Genomic DNA, 16,500 nt, shown 5'->3' with positions numbered 1-16,500 from the left:
CGGGGGGAGCTAAGGGTTCTATTCACTAGGCCACTCCCCACCATAGTGGGTAAACTGGGGGTCAGGCAGGAAGTTAGATCAGAAAGCTGACTGGGTTGGAACCAGGCAACACCTTGTGGCAGAGGGTGTTGTGGGGGAAGAGACAGTAGGGTCTCTGTCAGGGGTGGGATCCTGACAGAGGCTTGGCAACTTGAACGAACGTAACGGGACCGTGCCTGCTCAGGATAGCGGCGGTGCCCAAGGAAGGACTAGAAGCGAGATAGATTGTGCTGAGTGAGAAACGAGATCAAGCGAAAGGAGAAATACCAGTAGGGGTCGTGCTGTAAGACCGGAGCAACACCCTACTGAGGCGCACTACCGGTGGCCGGAACGCCGAGGGAGTATCATAACATTCAGCTTCAAGCAATACTCTAAACAGCGGCAGGACAGTCAGTCTAAGGCGGGCTGTCTAACTCAAATCACCTATGCAGTCTTGGGGGGCAACTTGTGGAGAGGGGCGACTCTAGGGTCCCGGAAGAGCTCCGAGCCTACCCGTCAAACGGGTGCCGTCCCAACCAGAACATCAGGGAGGGACGGAGGATTAGAAGAACATCATTTAATCGAGTTGTGAGGGAACTTAAGAAACAGACACAACAGTTGTGGGGGACTTTCCGTAAGCACAGCAGGGAAGGACCACAACACATAGCGCTAGAAGGAAGGCACCGATTTCCACCTGTGAGGAGGACTCTGGAGGTGCCATTGGACTGGCCGGACTTGCGCAGCCTGGTGAACCGTATTCCGGACTGAGGACCCAGAGATCTTCAGTAAAGAGGTAAAGAGACTGCAACCTGGTGTCCTCGTTATTTACTGCACCGCACCACTACAGCCTCACCCCCCCATCTACATCCTCCACACCTATTATTCCCTGTGCGCCCCACGGCAGGGTCACGGACCGGGGCCTAGCCGCCGTGACAACCCCAGAGCAGAGACTTCAGAGGCCCGGTACCGGGTACCCCTCGGCCCTGCGGCGGTGGGGGCGCTACATATACATAATACATTTTTATTATATATATATATATATATGTGTGTAAAACAATAAAAATAAAATATATATCCAATAAACGAAAAAATATATATCTACAGTATATATATATATAAAGCTGAGTGTATGTAAGTGTGTGTATGTATATATCGAGCAACGCCCACTCCACATAGCCTCACTCAACACGCAAAGCCCCGTCCACACGGCCCACGTTGTTAGCGCACACGGGCGGAGACACATTCACCTCGAAAGCCACCCTGCAAAACTAACCGGCTGCGACGTCCCAGCCGCTGCAAGCTACAATCAGGGCCGCCGCCTTCAGAGTATCAGTGCGCGGCAGGCACAGGCCACATCTAGCTCTGCCGTGTCTAGAATGTAGTTGCTCATGTGAGGCATGACGATGAGGAAACTGCCAATATATGAGGTAATATAATCTGATATATGATGTGAGATCCGATATATGAGGTAATATAATTACATATATTAGGAAATAGTCAACATATGAGGTAATATAATCTCATATATTAGGAAATAGTCAATATATGAGGTAATATAATCTGATATACGATGTGATATCTGTGATAATATAATCCCATTTATAAGGAGATAGATGAGGTAATATCCAATGTGAGGTAATATCTGTTGCATGGGGTAATATCTCCATTAGTGATGAGCGAATATACTCGTTACTCGAGATTTCTCGAGCATGCTCCGGGGTCCTCCGAGTATTTAGTTTTTCTTGCCACAGCTGAATGATTTACATCTGTTAGCCAGCATAAGTACATGTGGGGACTCCCTAGCAACCAGGCAAGCCCCACATGTACGTATGCTGGCTAACAGATGTAAAACATTCAGCTGCGGCAAGAAAAACTAAAACTCCGAGCACTAAAATATACTCGGAGGACCCCCGAGCATGCTCGGGAAATCTCGAGTTACGAGTATATTCGCTCATCACTAATCTCCATATATGAGGCAATATATTGAGGTAATATAATCTGATATACGATGTGATACCTGAGAATATAATCCCATTTATGAGGCGATATATATGAGGTAATATCCATTGTGAGGTAATATCTGTTGCACGGGGTAATATCTCCATATATGAGGCAGTATAATTTTATATGAGATAATATAATCGAATATATTAGGCAATATCTGTTATATGAAGTAACATTCTCCCAAATGATGCAATATAATCTGATGTATGAGGTAATATCCAATATATAAGGTAATATAATCCCATATATGAGGTAATATTATCCAATATCCAATATATGTTTTGATATCCGATATATGAGGTAATATAATCAGATATGTGAGGAACTATCCAATATATGAGGTAATATAATACGAGAAATGAGGTAATATAAACATATACAGTTTAAAGTAATATCTGATATGAGGTGAAATAATCGTATGTTAAATAATATAATCCAATATATAGGATGATACCCATATATGATGTGATATAAATCCAATATGTAATGTAATATAATCTGATATATGAGGTGATATCCGATATATAAGGTGGTATAATCCCATTTATGAGTCAATATCCGATATATATGAGGCAATATAATCTGACTAGATGTCTCCAGCCAGCTAACGCTCGGCATGCTCATTGCTATCTAATTAACGCTGCTGGTGATTAAACTAAAGTAAATAATGACAACATTCAATAGCGCTTACGCAGGTGGTAAATTAACTTAAAATAAAGTTAATAACAATAGTGTGGTGATGTGTTGGGGGCGGGATTATGTGTGGTGATGTGTTGGGGGCGGGATTATGTGTGGTGATGTTGGGGGGGGGATTATGTGTGGTAATGGGGTGGGGGGCGGGATTATGTGTGGTAATGGGGTGGGGGGGCAGGATTATGTGTGGTGATGTGTTGGGGGGCGGGATTATGTGTGGTGAGGTGATGTGGGGGGCGGGATTATGTGTGGTGATGTGGGGAGGCGGGATTATGTGTGGTGATGTGGGGGGCGGGATTATGTGGTGATGTGGTGGGGGGGCGGGATTATGTGTAGTAATGAGGAGGGGGTGGGATTATATGTGGTGGGGGACTGGATTATCTGTGGTAATGTGGTGGGGGGCGGGATTATGTGTGGTAATGTGGAGGAGGGGGTGGGATTATATGTGGTGGGGGACTGGATTATCTGTGGTAATGTGGTGGGGGGGCGGGATTATGTGTGGTAATGTGGTGGGAGAGGGATTATGTGTGGTGATTATTATGTGTGGTGATGGGGTAGGGGGCGGGATTATGTGTGGTAATAGAGTGGGGGGGAGAGATTATGTGTGGTAATGTGGTAGGGGGCGGGATTATGTGTGGTAATGTGGGGGGGCGGAATTATGTTTGGTGATGTGGTGGGGGGCGAGATTATGTGTGGTAATGTGGTGGGGGCGGAATTGTGTGTGGTGATGTGGGGGGGCGGGATTATGTGTGGTAATGTGGTGGGGGGCGGGATTATGTGTAGTAATGTGGGGGGCGGGATTATGTGTGGTGATGTGGTGGGGGATGGGATTATGTGTGGTGATGAGGTGGGGGGCGGGATTATGTGTGGTGATGGGGTGGGGGCGGGATTATGTGTGGTGATGTGTTGGGCAGGATTATGTGTGGTGATGTGGTGGGGGGGCGGGATTATGTGTGGTGATGTGGGTGGGATTATGTGTGGTAAAGTGGGGGGCTGGATTATCTGTGGTAATGGGGTGGGGGGGTTTATGTGTGGTGATGTGTTGGGGGCGGGATTATGTGTGGTGATGTGGGGGGGCGGGATTATGTGTGGTGATGGGGTGGGGGGCGGGATTATGTGTGGTGATGGGGTGGGGGGCAGGATTATGTGTGGTGATGTGTTGGGGGCGGGATTATGTGTGGTGATGTGGGGGGGCGGGATTATGTGTGGTGATGTGGTGGGCAGGATTATGTGTGGTAAAGTGGTGGGGGATGGGATTATGTTTGGTGATGTGGTGGGGGGCGAGATTATGTGTGGTAATGTGGTGGGGGGCTGTTATGGACTGGTAATTTAGGAGCGACATGCGACTAGCTCTGGGCAGGTGATAACTATACAGACCGCAGTCCCTGATCTTAACACAACACTAGCAGTAGCCGTGGAATGTTCCTGTCACTCCCTGGACATCTCGTCACAGCCGGAGAACTAGCTACCCCTAAAGGTAGAAACAGGAAAGCTATCTTGCCTCAGAGAAAATCCCCAAAGGATAGGACAGCCCCCCACAAATATTGGCTGTGAGAGGAGAAGGAAATGACATACGTAGTATGAAACAAGATTTAGCAAAGGAGGCCAATTCTAGCTAGATAGACAGGAAAGAAACACTGTGCGGTCAGTAATAAAAACTAGAAAAAGTCCACCGCAGAGATATGCAAAAATCTCCACACCTGACTAAAGGTGTGGAGAGCAAAATCTGCAGCCCAGAGCTTCCAGCTTAGCTAAATAGATACATACTGATAAGCTGGACAAATGAACAAAACATAAATGTGCTGAACAATAAGTCCACAACAAGTGGACTGCAAAAGGACAAGCAAGGACTTAACTTTGCTGAACGGGTCAGAGTGTCAGGGAAATCCAAGAGCCGTGCCTCCAGGCAAGAACAATTGGCAACTGGCATTGATTGAGGGATAAAGCCAGACTAAAATAGCTGAGCAGAAAGAAGATCAGTGGAAGCAGCTGCTGATACTAAATCCAAGAAGCAGCTATACCACTCAAAACCACAGGAGGGAGCCCAAGAGCAGAATTCACAAAAGTGCTACTTACAACCACCGGAGGGAGCCCAAGAGCGGAATTCACAACAGGGGGCGGGATTGTGTGGTAATGTGGTGGGGGCGGGATTATGTGTGGTGATGTGGTGGGGGGCGGGATTATGTGTGGTGATGTGGTGGGGGGCGGCATTATGTGTGGTAATGGGGTGGGGGGCGGGATTATGTGTGGTAATGGGGTGGGGGGCGGGATTATGTGTGGCAATGGGGTGGGGGGGCGGGATTATGTGTGGTAATGGAGTGGGGGGCGGGATTATGTATGGTGATGTGTTGAAGGGGCGGGATTATGTGTGGTGATGTGGTGGGGGCGGGATTTGTGGGGGCGGGATTGTGTGGTGATGCGGTGCGGATTGTGTGTGGTATTGTGGTGGGAGCGAAGCTACCGTGCAGGGGGCAAGATTAGCGAGTACTCATGATGCTTCATATATATAGATATATGACGAAATATCCAATATGAGGCAATATCTATTGCATGAGTCCCCATATATCAGGTAATATAATCCTATATGAGAAAATCTAATCCAATATATTAGGTAATATCTGTTAGGACTGTTTCAGACGTCCATGTCTCTGGTACGTGTGGTGACAGTTTTCACACGTTTCGGAGACATCTGCACACATAGACCCATTCAAGTGAATGGGTCTGTACACATGTCTGTGTGTTTCCAAGGACCGGGTGTCCGTGGGCAAAACACGCCGACATGTCCGCTTTTTAACAGCAGCGCAGTCTGCAAAACGTCTTGCACACGTGCACACTAATGACACATGGATGATATCCATGTGTTATCAGTGTGACACATACCAGCGATTAGGAAAGGAATCAGCGGTACTGTTCGCACTGTTCCCCGGTGCCGGGTGCTGAAGTCCGCTTTCATCATTCTCCCCTGCTCCAACTGCGTGATAAATTTTTCAGTGATCAGCAGTGAACTCACTGAGTTGTAATGACGTGAACTCACTGAGTTGTACTGAGGTGAAATCACTGACTTTTTCTCATGTTGCTGAGGTCACCGCAGTTCAGCCCGGATGGGAGCGCAGCCTCAGTGACCCGCTGTAACTTCAAAGAGGTCACTGCTGCTCACTGATGCCTCGCTCTCAGTAGCTCATTCATCAGTGCTTCTCAGCCTTGACAGTCGCATCTTGGCAAGTTGAAAACATGGATTATGGCAGGGGACAAAACAAGGGAGAGGTCAGGGATATGTTTTTTTTTTATTACAGGAGACGTGGGCTTCAATGGAATGGGCGTTAGGTGAGTATAACTGTATTTTTTTTATAAATAAAAAAGGACAAGTTTTTTTTTTTTCAAATAAAATAATGTATACTTACCGTGTGTTTCTTTACAATACAACTATAGGATTAGTAATGGATAGGTCCAAAGGAGGAGCCTCATAGATTACACCGCTGTGCACATAACAGGAAGTTGCTGTGCACGTGTGAGGGGAAGAGAGGAGTGAGGTGAAAATGAGAGGAGTGAGGGGAAAATGAGAGGAGAGCGGGGAAAATGAGAGGAGTGAGGGGAAAATGAGAGGTGTGAGGGGAAAATGAGAGGTGTGAGGGGAAAATGAGAGGAGTGAGGGGGAAAATGAGAGGAGTGAGGTGAAAATAAGAGGAGTGAGGTGGAAAATGGGTGGAGTGAGGTGGAAAATGGGTACAGTGAGGGGGAAAATGGGTGGAGTGAGGTGCTTACTATCAATACTTGGGTAATCATTTAGTTAATTTGTGCTGCAAATCTGTATTGTTGAATATGTGGCGGTCCCCAAACGCAGGACGGCGGGGTACTCGGTACCGGGTCTATCGGTTCTGAGCATGTCACGGTGGCCCGACCCGGTCTGTGGTCCTGCTAAGGGGCGCCCAATAAAAGGTGTAGGTGGTGGTGTAGGTCGCAGTAAATAACGAGGACACAGGGTTGCAGTCTCTTTACCTCTTTACTGAAGGCTTCAGCATCCGCAATCCAGAGCACTGTTAACTGGGCTGGCTGAGACCGGCCGGTCCGAAGGCACATCCAGAGTTCCCTTTGCAGGTGGAAATCAGTGCCTACCTACTAGCGCTTGGGTGTTGTAGTACTTCCCTGCTGAGCACCACGGGATAGTCCTCACAACTGTCGTGTATGTTTCTGTTCTTTCTCTCCGTCCCCCAGATGATATCGATAGGATGCACCCGTATGACGGGGTAGGCCTGGAGTTATTTTATAGGGACCCCAGAGACGTCCCTCTCCCACAATTGCCTCCATTGTCTTCATTAGGTGATTTAGGTGAGGCAGCCAACCTAGAATTAACTGCCCTGCCGTTGGTTTGAAGTAATGCGTGGAGCCCAATACTTCCTCGGCGTTCTGGCCACCGGCTACGCGCCTCTGTAGAATGTTGCCGATCTCGGGGCACGACTCCTACTGGTTCTATCGCCTTTGTGCTGTGATCTCGTTTCTCACTTCTCCACAATATACTTCGCTTCGTGTCCTTTCTTATGATGCCGCCGCAATGAAGTGCAGGCGCGGCTCCGTAACGATCTGTCCTTTTCGCTAGGCTTCTGCCAGGATCCCACCCCTGACAGGGACCCCCCTGGATCTTCCCAAGCAACGCTCTTCTCTCACTAGATGTTACCTGGGCAAAACCCAGTCCGCTTCTCCCTAACTTCCTATCCAGCCCCCAGTTTTACCAGAGTGTGAGGAGTGGCCTAATACATAGAACCCTTTGCTCCCCCTGGTGGCCGGAGTGTGAAGTGTAATGTGTGATACCTGGCCAGGTGAACTCCTTTAGTGCCATCAGACGTACCATCACTCCCCTTAGCGGCAGAGCGACGTTACTGCAACGACCAGGACTCTGGGGCGCTGCACTCCCCCCCGGTTAAATCCAGTACTCCCGGACTGGGAAAGAAGAACAACAATACATGTTAGCAAAAGACATACAAAATTTTGAAATGCAATAAACAAGTAAATTTAACAGTGCTTCCCTTTATGGGAGGTGAGGACACTTGAACGTTACAAGCAAAAACATATTTACATAGTGCTTAAGATTTTAAATAACACTCATTAAATAACTGACTATAAATAACGGTCTTTACCCTGCCGGGCATTCTATCTACTAAGTGCAAATTCTGAACAATAATTTAACTTCTCCTTTAAGGGCGTAAGGCAGAAACCCACTAAAGGCATACTACAAAACTAAAAGTGCAAATCAACATTTTCCTGAGCTCTCTTTCTCCTATGCAGGACTCTCTGGTCTACCCCCACGGGCCTACTGCATCTTTCCTCGGCTCCCTATTATTAGTTCTGATAATCACTTCAACTTCAATTTTTATTCATTATCAACAGTCCTATTCCTTATCACTATCTATCTACATACTACTATGTAAAACATCATTGCTTCCCAAATTTCTTTAAGCAACATTATATCTTGACTAATTGCAACGGTGAACATCCCCTTTAAGAGGGACATTTCAAGTCTCTTTGAGGTAGTGCAACTCTCAAGCTGCAAGTCTGCAATAAACAAGTGCTTCTGCGCTGTATCCAGTGTGGTGCAGTAAAAGGTGTAGTGCTGGACGGAAGATATATTTCTCCCGGTAGGATAAGTTTTGGCCTGTTATTTTCCTAAGGTTGAGGACCTGCAGTGATGTCACGATCACGTGATCAGCCCATGTGATGGATACCTCACCTGTGGGTGTGGCTATAGACTATGTAATGGAGTTTCTTTTGTTTGGCACATGTTATTCTGGGTTTGGAGCTGGGCTGGAATGAGCCTGAACTGTTTTTCTCTGCCACATATGCCGCAAAGGACGGTGACATGACTGTTAGCAACCCTGGGAATGGCACCTGGCGGAAGCCGCTGACTTGGCAGCCGCTTAGTTAAGCCCATCCCGTGTAAGGGTGAGTCTGAGACCACTGGCTCTCCAAGCTGGAGTATGTTTGGTTTTTTCTCTTACTTTCTGTCATGGACTGTTTAAAATGCCAATAAACCACTGAAGTTTGGACTGTAAGCCTGTGTGTTGCCTCATTACTGCGGCCCTACCTCTGCTCACCCGAGCCAATCCCTACACCAGGAACAGTCTCTTCAAAAAGCTCCTTCCTTTGTAAAACCAGTAGTGGGCACCTTTAAGAAGGTGCGAACTATATACAACACAGTTTGTGAACCATTCACCGTCCATGATTCGGCAGTCCTTTAAAACACTGATGCAAAACAAACATAAAGCATTAGGGATCCCGGGTAAACAAAGGGATCCCTTTAAGAACAACCCTAGTCGGGTCTTAGCAGCAAAACAGCAGGAAAAACAGTTAACTATTTACAGTGGTTTCGGTTCTAAGGTTTCCTCCTGTTCAGGCGGCTGCAGCTCCACAGGTAGCAATGGGCGGGGCCATCCACCCGAATACCTGCAGCTACCGGATGTTGTTCCAGGAGCTCCCTTACTCCAGACAGGAGTCTGGGTACCCACAGTTTTAGATCCTGGGGTGGCCTGGGAACTAGCCATCACCGCAGTCAGTTCTCTAGCCACCACAGTGGCGGTGGTGGCAATAGTGCAGGTCGTGGTCTTGACGATGGTGCACGTCGGGGTAGCAACGGTGGTCTTTGTGGTAACCGTAGCCTGACCACAAGGGGGCGCCTTCGCCAAGGGGGACAATTTCACCGGCACCTTAGTCGGGGGTGTCATGGAGCTTCGCCTCTTGTGGATGTTCAGGGCGATCCACCCCTTTTCCCCAAAGTGCTGGGTGTAGGTGACTTCATCCCCCGGGTAGAGATCCCGATCCGGGTGGCCCTCTCTAAGGTGGGACTCTACATCCCTCCGATTCACAAAAACTTCAGCGTACAGGCCCGGCTCCTTAATGAAGCCCCAGCCCCCACGGAGTTTAAAGGCGGTGATGATGCCCTGCCTGCGCGGGGCCTGGTGGGTGGTGCGGTCCTTGCGGGCCCCGTCCTTCACCCCCAAGTCCCGCTGGTGATGGGCCTCCCGCCGGGCCTGGTAATCCTTCTCCTCCTCCCATCGTTGATCTAGCTGGGCCTGGTATTCCGCCCAGCTAAGGGCCTCCACCATCTCCCCTTCCTGCGTCTTCACCCCGGGGAACCCCATGAAGTCGGATCCTGGGTTCACCCAGCGGCACACTGTGCGCTCCGCATAGACCTCGCCCGGCAAGGTGATTGGCGAGATCGGGGCCTTAAAGAGGTGCTCCATACCCGTGGCCTGGTCCCAGGGGGTAAGGTGCTGGAGTCTATAGGTCCCAGGGAGAGGGGGTGCCGCGACGGGGCCTATCAGCAGGCCCTCCACTGGCGGGGCAGGGTCGGCAGACTCACCGGCCGGTGCCGCTTCCTCCATCGCGGCTGGCTCCACCAGCGGCGGTGTCGGTGGGGGCATCGGCAGGAGCTCCGGCAGCAACACAGGAATCGACGTTGGGGGGTCCTCCGCCGGCGCCTCTTGGTACAAGGCCTTGGCCTCCACCCGCAGATGAAGGAGCTGCTCGATTAATTCCTCCATCTCGATCTGCAGGAGGTCAGTGCCGACTGTGGAGATTTGACCGCTCTGCTCTTCCGGGTAGCTGGGGGAGTCCTTCGCTTCCACCCCACACTCTGGTTCCGAGCTATCAGCCATGGCATTCTCCATGTGGCGCACTTCCTGGTTTTTTTCCCGCTCTCTCCTTCATGGGCGGTTTCGCTTTTTTTGTCTCCGCCCTCCATTGAGAATCAGGAGGCGGATCTCGGCTGCTGACGGACACGTCCTCACGGTACAGAAGTATTTAGACTGGGCGGCCATTGTTCTTCGCGCTCTTCAGCTTGTTCACACCCACAAGTCCACGCCCTTCTTCTTGCGCTGTAATGGCGGCGGTTTTGGCGGGAATTTTTGGCGGCAAATAGCAATACACAGTCTCGGCTCAAGCACAATTTAGTCACAGTTCCAAGGCACACATGACCTGATTCTTCAGGCTTAAGTAGATCCTGTTCGTGACGCCAAGTTGTGGCGGCCCCCAAACGCAGGACGGCGGGGTACTCGGTACCGGGTCTATCGGTTCTGAGGATGTCACGGTGGCCCGACCCGGTCCGTGGTCCTGCTAAGGGGCGCCCAATAAAAGGTTTAGGTGGTGGTGTAGGTCGCAGTAAATAACGAGGACACAGGGTTGCAGTCTCTTTACCTCTTTACTGAAGGCTTCGGCATCCGCAATCTAGAGCACTGTTAACTGGGCTGGCTGAGACCGGCCGGTCCGAAGGCACATCCAGAGTTCCCTTTGCAGGTGGAAATCAGTGCCTACCTACTAGCGCCTGGGTGTTGTAGTACTTCCCTGCTGAGCACCACGGGATAGTCCTCACAACTGTCGTGTATGTTTCTGTTCTTTCTCTCCGTCCCCCAGATGATATCGATAGGATGCACCCGTATGACGGGGTAGGCCTGGAGTTATTTTATAGGGACCCTAGAGACGCCCCTCTCCCACAATTGCCTCCGTTGTCTTCATTAGGTGATTTAGGTGAGGCAGCCAACCTAGAATTAACTGCCCTGCCATTGGTTTGAAGTAATGCGTGGAGCCCAATACTTCCTTGGCGTTCCGGCCACCGGCTACGTGCCTCAGTAGAATGTTGCCGATCTCGGGGCACGACTCCTACTGGTTCTATCGCCTTTGTGCTGTGATCTCGTTTCTCACTTCTCCACAATATACTTCGCTTTGTGTCCTTTCTTAAGATGCCGCCGCAATGAAGTGTACTTTTCGCTAGGCCTCTGCCAGGATCCCACCCCTGACAGGGACCCCCCTGAATCTTCCCAAGTAACGCTCTTCTCTCACTAGATGTTACCTGGGCAAAACCCAGTCAGCTTCTCCCTAACTTCCTATCCAGCCCCCAGTTTTACCAGAGTGTGAGGAGTGGCCTAATACATAGAACCCTTTGCTCCCCCTGGTGGCCGGAGTGTGAAGTGTAATGTGTGACTGTGATACCTGGTCAGGTGAATTCCTTTAGTGCCATCAGACGTACCACCATCCCCCTTAGTGGCGGAGCGTCAGTACTGCAACTACCAGGACTCTGGGGCGCTGCAAATATATGATGTGAAATGTTTTTATGTGCAATATAATCATTATAATTTGTTATATTTGTAATAACTAACCACAGTTAGATGCTATGCCCGGGCAACGCAGGGCTCTTCAGCTAGTGTATATATATATATATATATATATATATATATATATATATATATATATATACTGTATATATATATGCGTGTATATGTATATGTACAGTATATATATCGTCATGGGTGATTTCAATATCCCCACTGACACTTCCACCTCAGCTGCCTCTAAACTTTTATCACTGCCTCCTTTGGCCTCACTCAATGGTCCTCTGAGGCCACAAAAAATGCTACATTCACATTTGCGTTGTGCGCCGCAGCGTCGTCGCCGCAACAAAACGCATGCGTCGTGCGGCCCTATCTTTAACATTGGCGCCGCATGTACATGCGTTGTCATGCGTTTTGGTGCGTTGTACGCCGCATGCGGCGTTAGGGCGCACCTGTCAGGGCGCGGCAAACGCAACATGTTGCATTTTTTGGGCGGCGCAGACTTTGTAAAAAACGCATGCGTCGTGTTTGCGTCGTGTTTGCGCCGTCGATGCGCCTTTTTTCCCATTGACTTGTACTGACAACGCAGACGACGCAAGTACTTGCGTCGTGGTGCCTTGTACGACGCATGCGTTTTCCAATAAAAAATGCAAAACATTGTCTAGACTTTGTCTAGACAAAAAAAAACCACTATATATATAGAAAAAAAAAGGGGTTTGGCATTGTCTTTCACAAGGCTATCACACAAGACAAGTCACTGAGGAGAAACCTGCTTTCAAAACCTGTAAGTATATATTTCTCTTTGCATATTTTTTATTCTGTGTTTTATTTCTTCATTTTTATTTAATTTGTGCAATGTTTGGTGTGTACTATTGTATGGTTATGGCACTGTGGGTTGTTATTGAAAAATTGTGTTTTTTAATCTGTTTTTGATGTACTTCTGGCGTTATATGCTGGCGTTTCTTGTCACCGGCCTTGCTTGGTTTTGGATTGGTTTTATGGATTTTGGGTTGTTCTGGTGTCATGCGGTTGTTCAATGTCTTTAATTTTGCAGATTTTTATGTTAAATTTCTGTTGCATGTCTTTTTATGGTTTCTATTGTTGGGGGTAACCGTATGGCATTTTCTGGGCTCATGTCTTGCTGTGTTTTATTATGCTGTTGGCATTTTTTTTTCTTTCCTTGAGTGTCTTTTCTTGCTGGTGGGGGGGCTACATTTATGATGTTTCATTTGTATTGTATTGTTCTGTGCTGCTATGCCATTCTATTTTCAATTGTATTTTCCCTTTTTTTTTTTGTTGGTTTTATCTATGATGGTTTTACGTCGTTTTCCGTATGGCTTCCGTATGTATCTCCTTTCTTGAATGTTTCCATTGCCAAGTGTGTAGTATGGCCTTTATTTTTTTTTTTTTTTGAGTTGGGGCCCTTTTTTTAACATTTCTTGTGTTTTCTTTTCTATTTGACTATGGGTTATCTTTTGGGTTGCTGTATATTGTAACAGCGGTTGTCCCGTAATGTTTATTGCTTATTATCTAGAATTGTATTTATCGCCTTTTTCTGATGTATTTCGGTGGATGTCACCAGATGGTGTTGTTTTGGATCATGTCTTGTTGTAATTGTAAATTATGGCGTTCATTAGTTTGCTATTTCATTGGGCCTTTTTTTTTCCTGTAAGGTTTTTTTTGTAAGTTTTTATCTTTAAAAATTTGGACATAGGTGTCTATTTTGGCTTAATTTTGTTTGGGTCTATTCTTGTATTGTTTCTTCTATTGTTTTCTCTTGCAATGTATGGCGTTGTGGTGTCGCTTTTTGAGTTTGCATTGTCCTATCAGTCAACAGTCAATTGTGGTTGTTTTAATGTTTTGGGCCTATTTTATTGTATGTGGCATTGGATGTGATTTTTTGCTCCTTTTTTCATTGCAGAACAAACTTGCAAGAATGCCAAGTTCATCAGCATCTGGCCAATCGGCGCGGGGGAGTGCGGTGAGTAATTATGTCCAGTTGCTTACTATTCGCTGCCATTTGTAGCATTGACAATAATTTTGGTATACAATTTTTCCAGGCTTCTTCAAGTGAGGGAGAAGGCACACAGCGGGAGCAGAGAGATCGGGGCCAAGATGTGGCGTCAGGCCGGCGAGTGAGTTTTTTTTTTTTTATCTTTTTTTTTGAGTAGCATCCTGCTGTGAGGAACATTACATTTGAGGAGCATCCTGGTTTCACTAGGGATGTTTACTAAGCTTAATTACATTATAGCTTTTCAGGGCAGCAAGTATTGGGGGAAGGTAAAATAAAGTTGAACTCCCTGCACACAAACATTCCAAAATACAGGTGTAGAAAACATCAATATACATACATCAAATGGCTAAGGATAGGGCAAAGGTACCTATCATGCCAGGTGCTGGTGGTTGTTAATATTTGCATATTTGTAACCTATTTGTTTTGTAATTTTTCTAGGTTTCACAACGGGACCAAGGAGACAGAATAGATGTGGACCTCCTGATCTCCAGCATCCAGGAGCGTGGCCCGTTGTGGGACAGCCGTGACCCTCGGCACATGGACCAGGTGGTGTTGAGGCGTTTGTGGGCAGAGGTGGCAAAGTCGCTGTGGGATGGCTTTGACAGTGCCTCAGCGAAGGACAAAGGCAACTTTCGTGAGTATTGCAGAGACGCTGCTATGACCCATCTTGCCAGGATAAACACAACCGTGTGTGATGCGATCAACACCTAAACTTTGCATCGCACACGGTTGTTTTATCCTTTTAAAATGCTAAATATGTAACCATTTTTTTTTCTTTACATTCACAGTTAAAAAGTTGAGGACCAGATGGCGATCCATGAAGGACCGTTTCAATAAGGGGATCCGTGCTGCGGAGGAGCAAGCTCGGAGTGGTGCTGCTGCGTCCAAGTCGGTGCCCTATAAATATAACAGGGCACTACAGTTCTTAAGACCGGTCCTTGGCCGCCGACAGTAAGTATTTTGTCCACATACCATATTGCACATCCACATTGTACATTGCCCAGACACATAGCATATTGCACAGCCACATAGTACATTGCACAGGCACGTACATTGTGCATCCACATAGTATATTGCCAGGCCACTATATCGCAGCCACATAGTACACGTTATAGCCACGTATCCACATAGTATATTTCCAAAGGAACATAGTGTATTGGCCATCCATGTAGTCAGCGTAGCATATTGGCCATCCTTTTACCCTAGTGGAATGGTATATAGCCCATTAGTTATTTTTTTGGTTAGGCGTGAGTCATTGTAGTCCATGACAGGTTACGTTCTGAGTCAGGGTAGTTCTGATCGCAGGAATAATGATGACGTCTCGATCACATGATCCTAACGTCATGGCCGTTCCTGCGATCAGATCAGCAAAGTGACTTTTTTTTTTGTTTTTTTTTAAATGTTTTTCTTGACTTTAAATTTTAGACTATTTTGGCGGCATAGGCAGCATCAAGAAAGATTTTTCGAGCAAAAATTTTTAAAAACGATGACAGAGGTATGCATTGGCTTTGGCAGCGGGAATGAACAGTCATTTTCTGCCGTAGGTACAGTGGGGCAAAAAAGTATTTAGTCAGTCAGCAATAGTGCAAGTTCCACCACTTAAAAAGATGAGAGGCGTCTGTAATTTACATCATAGGTAGACCTCAACTATGGGAGACAAACTGAGAAAAAAAAATCCAGAAAATCACATTGTCTGTTTTTTTATCATTTTATTTGCATATTATGGTGGAAAATAAGTATTTGGTCAGAAACAAACAATCAAGATTTCTGGCTCTCACAGACCTGTACCTTCTTCTTTAAGAGTCTCCTCTTTCCTCCACTCATTACCTGTAGTAATGGCACCTGTTTAAACTTGTTATCAGTATAGAAAGACACCTGTGCACACCCTCAAACAGTCTGACTCCAAACTCCACTATGGTGAAGACCAAAGAGCTGTCAAAGGACACCAGAAACAAAATTGTAGCCCTGCACCAGGCTGGGAAGACTGAATCTGCAATAACCAACCAGCTTGGAGTGAAGAAATCAACAGTGGGAGCAATAATTAGAAAATGGAAGACATTCAAGACCACTGATAATCTCCCTCGATCTGGGGCTCCACGCAAAATCCCACCCCGTGGGGTCAGAATGATCACAAGAACGGTGAGCAAAAATCCCAGAACCACGCTGGGGGACCTAGTGAATGAACTGCAGAGAGCTGGGACCAATGTAACAAGGCCTACCATAAGTAACACACTACGCCACCATGGACTCAGATCCTGCAGTGCCAGACGTGTCCCACTGCTTAAGCCAGTACATGTCCAGGCCCATCTGAAGTTTGCTAGAGAGCATTTGGATGATCCAGAGGAGTTTTGGGAGAATGTCCTATGGTCTGATGAAACCAAACTGGAACTGTTTGGTAGAAACACAACTTGTCGTGTTTGGAGGAAAAAGAATACTGAGTTGCATCCATCAAACACCATACCTACTGTAAAGCATGGTGGTGGAAACATCATGCTTTGGGGCTGTTTCTCTGCAAAGGGGCCAGGACGACTGATCCGGGTACATGAAAGAACGAATGGGGCCATGTATCGTGAGATTTTGAGTGCAAACCTCCTTCCATCAGCAAGGGCATTGAAGATGAAAAGTGGCTGGGTCTTTCAACATGACAATGATCCAAAGCACACCGCCAGGGCAACG

The 16,500-nt window shown here is 47.3% G+C and overlaps 1 long non-coding RNA gene across 1 annotated transcript in view; it reads left to right on the top strand.

Annotated features, from left to right (window-relative positions):
* Positions 1–14,967, top strand: part of LOC143770395 (uncharacterized) — a 32,191-nt gene extending 17,224 nt beyond the window's left edge. The window contains exons 2-3 of the long non-coding RNA XR_013214626.1: positions 13,732–14,458; positions 14,613–14,967. This is a non-coding gene — a long non-coding RNA (uncharacterized LOC143770395). The remainder of the gene's footprint in view (positions 1–13,731; positions 14,459–14,612) is intronic.
* The last annotated feature ends 1,533 nt before the right edge of the window (positions 14,968–16,500 follow it).

This window comes from Ranitomeya variabilis, chromosome 4 (genome assembly GCF_051348905.1).
Source record: "Ranitomeya variabilis isolate aRanVar5 chromosome 4, aRanVar5.hap1, whole genome shotgun sequence".
Classification (NCBI taxonomy): domain Eukaryota; kingdom Metazoa; phylum Chordata; class Amphibia; order Anura; family Dendrobatidae; genus Ranitomeya; species Ranitomeya variabilis.
This window is presented reverse-complemented; position numbering and strand designations above follow the sequence as displayed.